Source organism: Ostrea edulis, chromosome 9 (assembly GCF_947568905.1).
Source record: "Ostrea edulis chromosome 9, xbOstEdul1.1, whole genome shotgun sequence".
NCBI lineage: Eukaryota > Metazoa > Mollusca > Bivalvia > Ostreida > Ostreidae > Ostrea > Ostrea edulis.
Window position 1 is genome coordinate 43,949,467 of NC_079172.1, and position 12,023 is coordinate 43,961,489.

The window sequence follows — 12,023 nt, forward strand, 5'->3', positions numbered from 1 at the left end:
TTAAGGGTACATGAAATTATGAAATCAATCTCTGGGTAATTAATCACTTGACTTTCTGTCGTGCTTTTTAAGTATATTGATATTGTCCTGAATTAATTGTATAAGAATTGCAAATTCAAGACGTAAAAGGTCAAGGAACCAGAGACTTATCTACACTTTGGGGGTTTGTGGAAATCCGCTATCGAGAAAGTCAATAGTCCTGGTTTATGAAATCCAGTTTCTCCAATATATGTATACATATGCAGTTTTTCTTCTTTAATAAACATGTAGAGTTTCCACGCATATCTCTCCCTTCTAACACCAGTATTCAATATTAAAATTCTCAATTTCCATATCGTCATAGAATATGATATAAAATTAAATTCTGCCAACTCGGAGAAATATAACACATCTACAAACCATTTGCCCATGACATGACAATTAACTTTTATTACATTATACAAGCAGATTACATATACTTTCATAATATATCTGACACATAATTTGCATCCTTCGCACTGATAAAAATGACATTTATTGTTTTTGTGTTGTGCTCAATATTGAAAGATTAAATTCACAAGCATCAATACATGCACTCCCTGTTACATTCATTATAGGTATGTTCACAATTGAATGAGGAATCGTTTGTTACATATTCTCGTTGTTTTGGGCTGTTTGCAACTTCTCGATGACATTCCATTGTTCTGAACTATAAATTCACTTAGAGGACGTCTAATGTGAACAACACTTTAAGCTGTTATTCCAATTTTTTTTAAAAATCTGAGACACAAAATTTCAGGTTTTGCCTGCATAGTCCAATCCCCATTTGAGACCCCATGGATACCCCATTGAATCCACGACATGTATCACGAAGAGAAAGATCAGCCAAATAAATAGGAGCTTCAAGTAATCCATTGTGGTGGTTATTCTGAAAGAATAAATGAAAAATATAAGGAAATGACTACTCCTCATTTCTTCATTATAAGCAAGGCATTTCAAATAGCGGAATCAATTAAAACACACCTATGATATTAAAACTTACAGACCATACAACTTACCTGATCTGCAGCTCCTATGTGGTGCATTTATATGCAAAACAAACATCAAAATGCTTAGGCGTTGCATAAACAGAATGTTGAGTAAATGTCATTCGTGACACCGGGAAATATTGCACCAGGTGCAACCTTTAAATCTTGAAAAAAAATTCATCCAGATTGGAAAGATGCATCTTCAGATAGAATTAGCCGGTATTGCGAAACCCATGGTTTTTTTGTTGTTGTTCTTTATGTCTTGTATATGTCGTATTTTCAATGTGTGATATAAAACTTTTGCTTATATATATATATTTTTCTCACCAAATAAATTCATACATTTAACAGACTGATGTGGTTGTACATGCATTTTATTTCAAGTAATAAAGGAGAAGAGACATAAATCATCATGATGTCGTCTTGTGTCTGTTTTGTAATATTTACAAGGACATTTTTGCATAAACAGCATGCTTTGTAACCCGTTTAAAGTTCAGAGTGTGATATGTCAGCCTTCAAAATTATGAAAACGACAATACATGCTAGATTTTAATTCATCATATGATAATCATGATGCTGATGAATCTTGATCTGAAGAAACACAACTGGGAGTATACTGATATTTGAGATTTCATAGGAAATACATCATTCTTTTCAACGAATAAATGTTAAATTTTGAACCATGAGATACGATAAAGATATCTTCAGTGTTCAATGAAGTATTATAATATCGGGGTTTTGAGATGGGGGGGGTCTATAAAATTTCATATGCATATTGTATAACATCTATTTTCAACAATTTCCACATGCATGCAACTCTCAAATTAGCTGCAATTTTACACCACGAATAATTAATATTCATCTAAAATGGGGAAATTGTTAGAAAAATTTGCTGAAATTCTACATTCATCTGTTTTATCTGACTTGGATTTCCGATGATTTCTAATTCGTGGAGATCACTTTTCATTTATATTAACCATTTTTCAAATCGTTTTAGGATTTATTTTTTCTTCATCTGAAGTGTTTCTTTCATTAAATTGTTACTGTTTGTTTCAGATCGAGATTTATAGCCTCTTGCATGTTTACTAACCTATTCTTTAGCAAAGAAAAAGATAGGTCAAAGTTAAAGAAAAAATTGCCATCGCAGGACTATGGAATAAGGAAAAAAATTAATGAAATAGATATGGCTTCGTAAGTAATTTTTATTAAAACGAAAATTTTTATTGATGAATAACTCTTAAAACTATCAATTATATTTTGGATAGAGATATTTTTTATATAAATCTCATTTTTCGAATTAAAAAAAATAATGAAACTGATTGCAAAGAAGATGGTTTGGTTGTTGTCATTTTTTGCCATTGAAAATCAAATATTTTACTATTTTACAATACTTTAAAATACAGTAATCGGTTTTATTTCGGGTATAACTGTTTAGCAAAGATATAAGATATGACGTCACAAAACTTCGAATTTTCATATTTTTACAAAATATGTAGACAATCGAGGGTTTTGTCGGCGGAATATTCAATATTTTATATGGTCTGAATGAGTTCAACATCAGTTTTGGAGAAATTCTCTACAGCGCACTTTTGCTGCCTCTTGAAAACATTTAATTGATGAATACATGTATCAGTGTTTAGAAAATATATAAACATGCAGATATTCTATTTAAAACCCTGCTGTTTTAAAAAAATTGTACAAAATATTTTGAATTTATTGTTTATATATGATAATTGTTTCAGATTAAAAAAGACAGTATCATTTTAACTACATTTTATTGATTGATTGATTGTATCTTGCTCAACGTCTCACTCGAGAATTTTTCACTCATATGGAGACGTCACCAAGACCGGTGAAGAGCTTCAAATTTTAAGCCTATACTTCGCGCTTACGGCCATTGAGCAGTGAGGGTTCTTTAGCGTGTCACACCTACTGTGACACGGGTCATCCGTTTTTAAGGTCATCTCCGAGGACCTGTGACATTCACACCTGATGCCGAGCATTTGGCGAATGAACTGTCACTACCTGTTTTAACGACTTAGGTGTGTCGCGGTCGGGATTCGAACCCCGGGTCTTCCGAATGCGGGGCGAACGCTCTAACCTCTCGGCCACCACGGCGGAAACCACATTTTAAAAATCTAGGATGATAGATATGAATGCAAAACGAGGCAGCAATGTAATGTAACCCTTGTCAAGCCGGTGTAGTTTTTTTTTTTTTTTTTTTTTTTTTTTAAATAATTTTTATCATTATTATTAAAGCAGGCAAAAAAAACCCCAAAAAACAAAAAACAAAAACGGAATGAACTGAGAATGTTATTTTGCTGTACAACATAATTATATATAAAACATATGCTATACAACATAATTATATACAAAGCATGTGAAGTTTTATTGCGTTAAAACAGTGACGACGGGGCTCTGCTTTGTGAAAACAAATCAATAATGATGACATGACTAAAATCAGGAGTCATTTCCATGAGTTACAAAGTATTGTAAATATAGGCAAAAAAGACCACAGAATAAAAAACAGAACATATTGCAAAAACTAAGGATACAAACATATATTAACAACGAATTATACAGTAAAATTCTGTCTTCTGTACTTTTCACATTAAAGTTTGAAAAAATATATCATTTTCATTCAAATGAACGCTAAATTATGAAATACATTTCCACTGTCTAAACCAAAAGTATCAGTTATATGTGTAAATTTTATGGTAATGTGTTTGTGTAGTCATTAGTGTTATGCTGTTGAACAAGTTGAAGCTGACACGCTCTGATAAATGGGAGACAGGGTTTATCACCTCTGTGAAGTTCCTTGCCAATATACGGATGTTCAATTTTTTTTCTTCATTTTATTGCTGTTAACTTGGATATCAAATGGCACATTTATAAATCAAATACTGATAGCCGATAGGTCATTTGCCTTTATTCAAATGATTTGAATAAGGTTCACAACATAAGACTTTGATTAGCCGGACTTTAATGAAAGCGCTGGCTGTAGACTCGCAAATCTCCAGTTTACTATAAATGGCATAACAAAAAATAAACAAAAAACATAACAGCCTCAAAGTAAAAGCTTTCGAACTACAAAATAGAGACGATAATTTATCAAACATATGGATGAAATTGAACTTTTTGATTGGGAATAGAATGGGAGTGGCAATATGGATTTTCTTAATTTTTATTAGGTCTCCTGAGTAAACTCAGGTGACCTTCTGCAATTGGTAGTCGTCCATCGTGCGTTAACAATTGAACATTTTTAACTTCTTGGTAACTACCATTCCAATTCTTTTCAAATTTGATATTAGACATAGTTGGGACAAGGGGGACTTTTGAGGGGCTAAAAACTGCCAAAAATTGACAAATTTTCAAAAATCTTCTCTACAATCACACACGTGTAAGGAAAACTAAATGCATAGTGTTGTAGAACAGGAAGACCTCTACCAAAATTGTGAATTTCATGATCCCAAAGGCAGAGGTTCTGACCCCAGGGCGGGACTAAACTTGATATATAGTTTATGCATAAAACGCTTTTAAAATAACATTTTCTTTAGTGCTATTGATACTAAATTGAAACTAAATTGATATATATAAAGAATGGTCAGTTATTAAATATATGAATAATAGAACATTTTAAACTTCTTCTTGGTAAGTACCATTCAAATTCCTTTCAAATATGGTATGATGCATCTTTTGAACAAGAGGGATATAAAATGTAAATTTCCTGCACCCCTGGAGCCTTATGGGTGGGGCAGAAACTGCCTATGTATAAGAAAAACTAAAAACATGGTGATGTAGAGCAGGAAGGCCTCTACCAAAATTGTAAATTTCATGATCCCCGGGGTAAGGGTTCTGACCCCAGGGCGGGGCCAAACTTGGTACATGCATATGACGTTTATGCGTAAAACATCTTCTTAGTGCTATTGATATTAAATTGAAACTAAAAAGATCTTTAGATAGAATAGATATTCCTTTCCCAAAATTATGAATTTGATGATCCGAGGGGTAGGGGTTTTGGTATCACGTTGGAGTCAAAATGGTCAGTTATTGAATGTGTGAACAATAGAACATTTTTAACTTCTTGATAAGTACCAAGTTCCAATTCCTTTCAAATTTGGTATGAATCATCTTTTGGAAAAGAGGGACATAAAATTGTAAATTTCAGGACTCCTGGGGCCTTAGGGGCGAAGTAAAAACTGCCAAAAATTGCTGAATTTTCAAAAATCTTATTTACAATCATACATGTGTAAGAAAGGTTAAATGCATAGCGATGTAGAGTAAGAACGCCTTTACATAAATTGTAGATTTTATTATCCCTGAGGTAGAGGTTCTGACCCTAGAGTGGGGACAAAGCTTAGTATTATATAGTATAAATGTGTAAAACACTTAAATAATATCTTCTTTAATGCCATTGATGCTAAATTGAAACTAAATAGATATTTAGAAGTAGTAGGTCGACCTTTACCAAAATTGTAAATTTTATGATCCCAGGGGGTAACGGCTTTGGTTTCAGAGCGGAGCCAAATTCCTTATAGTGATTATTGTCTTTACCATTTGAAATACTTCTGTATGTTTGCTGTTACGGTATAAAAACTAACTGCATATTTAGGAAAAACAGGGAAAGATGTACTAACATTATGAATTTTGGAACCTTAGGGTTTTTACTCTAGGACATGTCCACATTAGTCATATCGTGTTAATGTCGCATACATTATATTATGTAAAGCCTTTCTTCAGTATAAGCACTTTCGGGGGTATTTGAATTTTAAAAACACATCTTGTTTTATACTTTTGCTAAATATTAGAATTTAGCTTAGATATGCAAAATAGGATTTCATAGCCCCTGGCACTAACGATACTTTTAACTAATACTCAGGTGACCGATAATTTCTGTGCGCCTCTTGTTCATATCATAAGGACACCAGTAATCAATATATAAATGTTGCATCACTTTCGGCTTATGAAAGCGGATGCGATGAAACAAACATTCTCGAGAAATGGTTCCAATTGCAAAAATAAGCTGTCGCAGGGTTTTATCAGCACTTACCATTCTATTTTCATTCATATGTGTACATTTTTTATTATGTTAATCAAAGGAAGCTAATCCAAAGGACCTCCCAACTTTAGCTGTAGCTTTTGGGCCTTTTTACCATCCCTCTTTTCAAAGAAAAATTGATTTATCTATCATTCTTTTATGGCAAATATTAAACACTGGTGTACCTTCAGTAAATTCAGTTCTTTTTCCATGGGATATTGGAAAATAGGAGTAAAAAACTCAGTTTTAAATGGTCACTCTTGGCCTGAAAACTACAGAATACTACCCGAGGTCAATACAGGCAAATAAGGTAGAAAGAAAAGGTATAGTTTTTGCAGATTTTTATTGTATTTATTTTTATGAATTCCATCACTAGTGCAGCACAATGTCTAGTCTTGCCTTTTGGATATAATTTTCTTTATTACAAAAACGAATAGAAAAGAGAAATCTGGACAACCTTGTGCTCGATATAAACATTTCCATTCTCAATGACCGTGTAGTGTGTGACAGCGTGGCGAGAATTCCATCGCCATTGAAATTCGGAAATTTGGTTCCGCAAGTCGTGAGTTCAGCCCTATATATATGTATATATATATATATATATATATATATATATATATATATATATAAAGTGACTATATGAAAGTTCTACCTCAAATAGTTCAGATTTGATTGTACAGGTAAGATTTTTATTAAAACTAGGCCAAACTTCTAGGCCAAGGTCTTAAGATTACACACCATTGCATCACATTTTAGGAGAGGGTCTACATAGGCTATGCCTATTTTATTGAGTTTCTCAATAAAATATGTTAAACTATAACATGAAAGGTCTTTCCTTTAAATTGTATATACAAAATATGAAAGCCTACTTCAAGAGTTATTTGTTTTTTAAAAATCCCATCTATCAGCATATAACAATCTCACCCTCCATTGTGCCCACATCCTACCCCCGGGGACCATGAATTACACAAACTTGGATATACTCTATGTCAGGAAACTTAGATGTAGATTTGAACTTTTTGGGGTCAGTGGTTTTGAAGATTTTTTAAAGATGTTTCCCTATATACTCGCATGTAAAACTTTGATCCCCTATTGTGGCCCCACCCTACCCGCAGGGATATGATTTGAAGGAACTTAAATCTGCACTTTGTCAGGAAGCTTTCATAAAAACTTGAACTCTTCTGACTCAGTGCTTCTTGAGAAGATTTTTAAAGATCTTCCTTATATATTTGCATGTAAAACATTGACCCCCTATCCTAGTCCTATCCTACCCCTTGGGTGCCATGATTGAAAGAAACCTGAATCTGTACTATCTGAGGAAGTTTTCATGTAAATGTCAACTCTTCTGGCCAGTGGTTCTAGAGAAGATTTTCCCCATATACTCACATGTAAAACTTTGATCCCATATTGTGGCCCCACCCTACCCCAGTGGAATATAATTTAAAGATTCATAAATCTGCACTATATCAGGAAGCTTTCATGTAAATTTGAACTTTTCTGGCCTAGTGGTTCTTGAGAAGATTTTTAAATGACCCCATCCTATTTTTGCACTTTCGTGATTATCTTCCCTTTGAAAGGGCATGGCCCTTCATTTGAAGAAACTGAAATCCCCTTCATCCATGGATGATGTATACCAAGTTTGAAATTGGCCCAGTGGTTCTGAGGAAGATGAAAATGTGAAAAGTTTACAGACAGACAGACAAGACAGACGACGGACAACAAATGATCAGAATAGCTCAGGTGAGCTAAAAACTATTATTATTCGATGAATGAATTATCCTTGTCCAAGACCTAAAAGAAGAAATGTCCACCATGGCCACAGTCATCAAACAAAGTAAATCCAACATTTAGTGTAGTCATCAAACAAAGTAAATCCAACATTTAGTGTAGTCATCAAACAAAGTAAATCCAACATTTAGTGTAGTCATCAAACAAAATAAATCCAACATTTAGTGTAGTCATCAAACAAAGTAAATCCAACATTTAGTGTAGTCATCAAACAATGTAAATCCAACATTTAGAGTGCATTTTACATTTCTTTACCCAATTTTCATTTTGTTCTATTGACGTGGTCAAACTAAAATTTTGGATCAAAGTTCCAAAATATATATGGATGCAATGATAATGTACATGATGTGGGAAATTTGACTAGTCCACAAGGAAATAACGTAAATGTGATGGGATTCTTTTCCAATACTCAAAGACGGAAACACAGTCATGGACATCGTTCATATAAAAGACCAAGTATAAATGATGTCACGTTTGATTCACTTTTACCTTACGTCAATAGACAATTAGGGCAATATCATATTCGTACAAAATTTTACTCTGTTCTATTGAGAGTTTTACATACGTTATTTGAAGAAGCAACAGCTAGTCTATACTTGGATTTTTCAACACCTGAATATAGACTGAACTCTATAATAATAATAAAAATAATACCATATTTATATAGCACCCTATTCATACACTATGTACGCTCAAAGGTGCTTTATGGATGTTGCCAATCACAGTCTCTTTAAACAACCACGGGTCATGGATGATATTCCTTCCAAATCATACCGCCAGTTCCTTAATCTCAAATTTACAAACAAAGGAATAGATGCCGTCAACATAAGCAACATTCTTCGTCATAAAAAAGTTCAGTCGTATATTCCAATTTATTATAAGTTCAAATCTACACCCAGTATTTCCTACAAGTAGACTTCTACTATTGCATCCAAACTTTTTTAATTATAAACAAACTCTGCAGTGCCTAGATATACATGTAGACCATCTTTTACTTAATCCATCTACGTGTTCTTGTTCTTCATTTTCTTTCAACTATAGTCCAGCTGGACATGTCATTACTGGTGATGTTGATATAGTTGAAAATGGGGACTTCAAATCACTTATTCTAAAAGGTCCTAAATACAGAGAAGTGAGAGAACCTCGGTCTTTCAATTGACGATAGAATTTCATCTCTATTATGAATTCTGTCGAGAATTATGCCAGACGATGGGTTAACTATGAAAAAGAACTTGATACATTGTCAGAATGGATTAAAAGTATAAGAGATATATCAAAATCCCGCTTTTGACATATTGAAACAAAAGTACATACCATCTATCCTTCTGTGTTTAATAAACCAGAAGTGATAAAATAATTAGATACATGTAGGTTACATGAGAAATACGTTTTGGCTCCAACTGACAAAGCTAGTAACAACATTGGCTTTGTTTGTAAGGCTCATTATTACAACTGTATTTTAAACTACCTTGGCATTAACTCCATTTTTAGTAATCATACTTATACTCCAACTGCCCGTTCAAAAGATGAAATTCTTCAAAACCGTGCTTCAGTTTTAGGCACATTCGGTATCCCGGTCGGTGGGTCGAATGCATATGAGTTGCCGTACCTATACTGGATTCCTAAACTACATAAAAACCCTTACAAACAAAGATACATCGCTCGATCTAGTACGTGCTCTACCAAGACTCTTTGCTCCTCACAAAAATATTTTAACAGCTGTGAAGGAAAAATTCCAAACGTACTGTACGACTACATCAACAGCACATGTAATTAGTGCAATATCTTTTTCTTAAGTTTCAGTTCATATTTCAAGAAAATATAGGCTGATATTGACCTTTCCAACGCGTGGCTCTAAGTCTTTACCTCGTGTTTCTCTGTTTCATGTTGAATGCATATTTAAGTGAATTATTATCGCTGACGTTGTAGGATTATTTTTGTAATTGACATAATTTGTTCTTACATTTAAGTTATGTAATTGATTAAAATGAACACAGTAAGATATTGTTTGTATCAACCTATCTCAAACATTATTTTGATCATCAATGATACTCGTGTGTTTATTGTCTCTTTTCATTTAGTTCTTATCTTTATGTATATAAACCTGTGATATTTCCATGTTTTGTGATATATCGAAATGCGCATCTGGTGCATCAAAATTGGTACCGTATAAGTTATACATGTTCTCGATATGTATATATTTTATAGACATTACCACAAACTAGTTTATATAACTAATTATGTATAAATAAAGGATATTATTATTATCATTATGTATTCGAAACCAGCCACTTTGTGATTCTTTCTATTATTACAATTAATTTTATTGTCAAACCTTGAAAAAAAATGTTTTGCATTGACACAATGTATCATTTTTGTTTATACATTATGTAGTTTTTCATAAATGAAATTATTGATTGTTGAATGGTTTAATGTACACCACATGGTCACACATCTTTGTAATCGTTTTCCCTCAATTATTTCGATGAGTTTGATTGTTAAACATTGAAATCCTTGTGTAATAAATATTGACATATCGTGCCGTTTTCGTTACCTTACATAGTTGAGAAAGATTGATATATCTATGTGTTGTTTAATGTATATGTACTTTTTATCTTAGTTTTGTGCTAAACTTTACTTGATTTTGATAATAATGTTAACACAACGTTAATTATGTACCTTTTTATTCATAATCTATACATTGTAGTCTCTGCCTGTAGATTTAAGATTCCAATCCCGTGGAGATCCGGGTTATTAGGTCCTCAGTACCCCTTACTTGTCGTAAGAGGTGACTCAAGACCGCAAAGTCCCGTGTCACAGCAGGTGCGGCACGATAAAGATCCCTCCCTGCTCAAAGGTCGTAAGCGTCGAGCATAGGCCTAAATTTTACAGCCCTTTACCGGCAATGGTGACGTCTCCATTTCAGTAAAATATTCTCGAGAGGGACGGTAAACAATATATACAATTAAACAAGCAATTCAGTTTTACACCAAGCATACTTAATTATGCAAAAAAAGGAAAGCCAAGCCAATTGAAGAAAATGGTGGTGATTTTGCATTCAAGGTTTACCAATTGTTGATAAGCATCATGTTTGCTAATTTAGAAAGCTTTAATTTTTATGTTATTTAGATATGAAGTTCTCATAAATATAGTATTTTGGTGTTACAATCTCATACTAATGACAACTGGATGTACTATGTAATGGTTAACACCAACATTGATCTTTTGAAATGAGTATTTGAGCATTTTTATTTTTCCGGTGTTTCTCTTTTTAAGGTATTTCAAATAGTTCAAATATTCAACAACAAAAAAGAAGATTTATATTGGTATACACTGTACATATTTATTTATATGGCATACGCGGATTTTCATGCAAACGACAATTTAGATTAAGCAGGTGTTGTTGAAAGGTATGTTCTGAAAACAAAATACTACTTGTAATTATATTTTCATGATTGTTTTTCTTTTTACATGTTACGTATTTTTAATTGTTTCTCCGTGGCCGAGTGGTTAGAGCATCGCGCTCAAAATTACAGCCTCTCATCTCTGGTCGGCGCGGGTTCGAATCCCGCTCGCGCCGGTAAGTGAGAAAGTTTCCCAGTTTACTTTCGGAAGGTCGGTGGTCTCTTCCCAGGTACATTGTATCTGGGTTTTCTCTTCCACCAATAAAAACTGGGCGCCACCAGATAACTGAAAAATTGTTGAGTTTGGCGGAAAACAGCCAAACAATTAATCAATCTCCAATTTCAAAAGCTCATGTACATGTATATTATGCTAATTACAATGAAAGTTCATCTATACAATGTACAGCATAACAACATACAACTGTAATGCATATATGACCCAACTTGACAATCAAATCTCTCTGTGTAATTTAATGACTTTATACGCCATATAAGAAATAGGTAAGTATCTCGCATATGAAAACTTGAGATTTTGATGCGCAAATACTTCTCAAAAATTGAGATAGATTCTTTATGGATGCTGTTGCTAATTTACCTAAAAGTCACAGGAACAAATTTATAAGGTTTCTGCTTCAACACCTGCCATACCGAATTAAAAAACTCAAGCTATGAAAAGGTAGAATTTTTTTTCGATTATTCACCTCGATTATGCAGCGTAGCATGTTATCATAAAAGACCGTGGGGATTCCAGTTAGAGTAGGTTCTCAGTACCACTTGCTTGTCGTA

The 12,023-nt window shown here is 33.2% G+C and overlaps 1 long non-coding RNA gene across 1 annotated transcript; it reads right to left on the reverse strand.

Annotated features, from left to right (window-relative positions):
- Nucleotides 1–242: 242 nt before the first annotated feature.
- LOC125659068 (uncharacterized) lies at nt 243–1,264 on the reverse strand. The gene is made up of 2 exons (XR_007363908.2): nt 1,038–1,264; nt 243–907 (listed from the first exon to the last, which is right to left on the reverse strand). It is a non-coding gene; the product is annotated as an uncharacterized LOC125659068 (long non-coding RNA).
- Between the last annotated feature and the right edge of the window lie 10,759 nt (nt 1,265–12,023).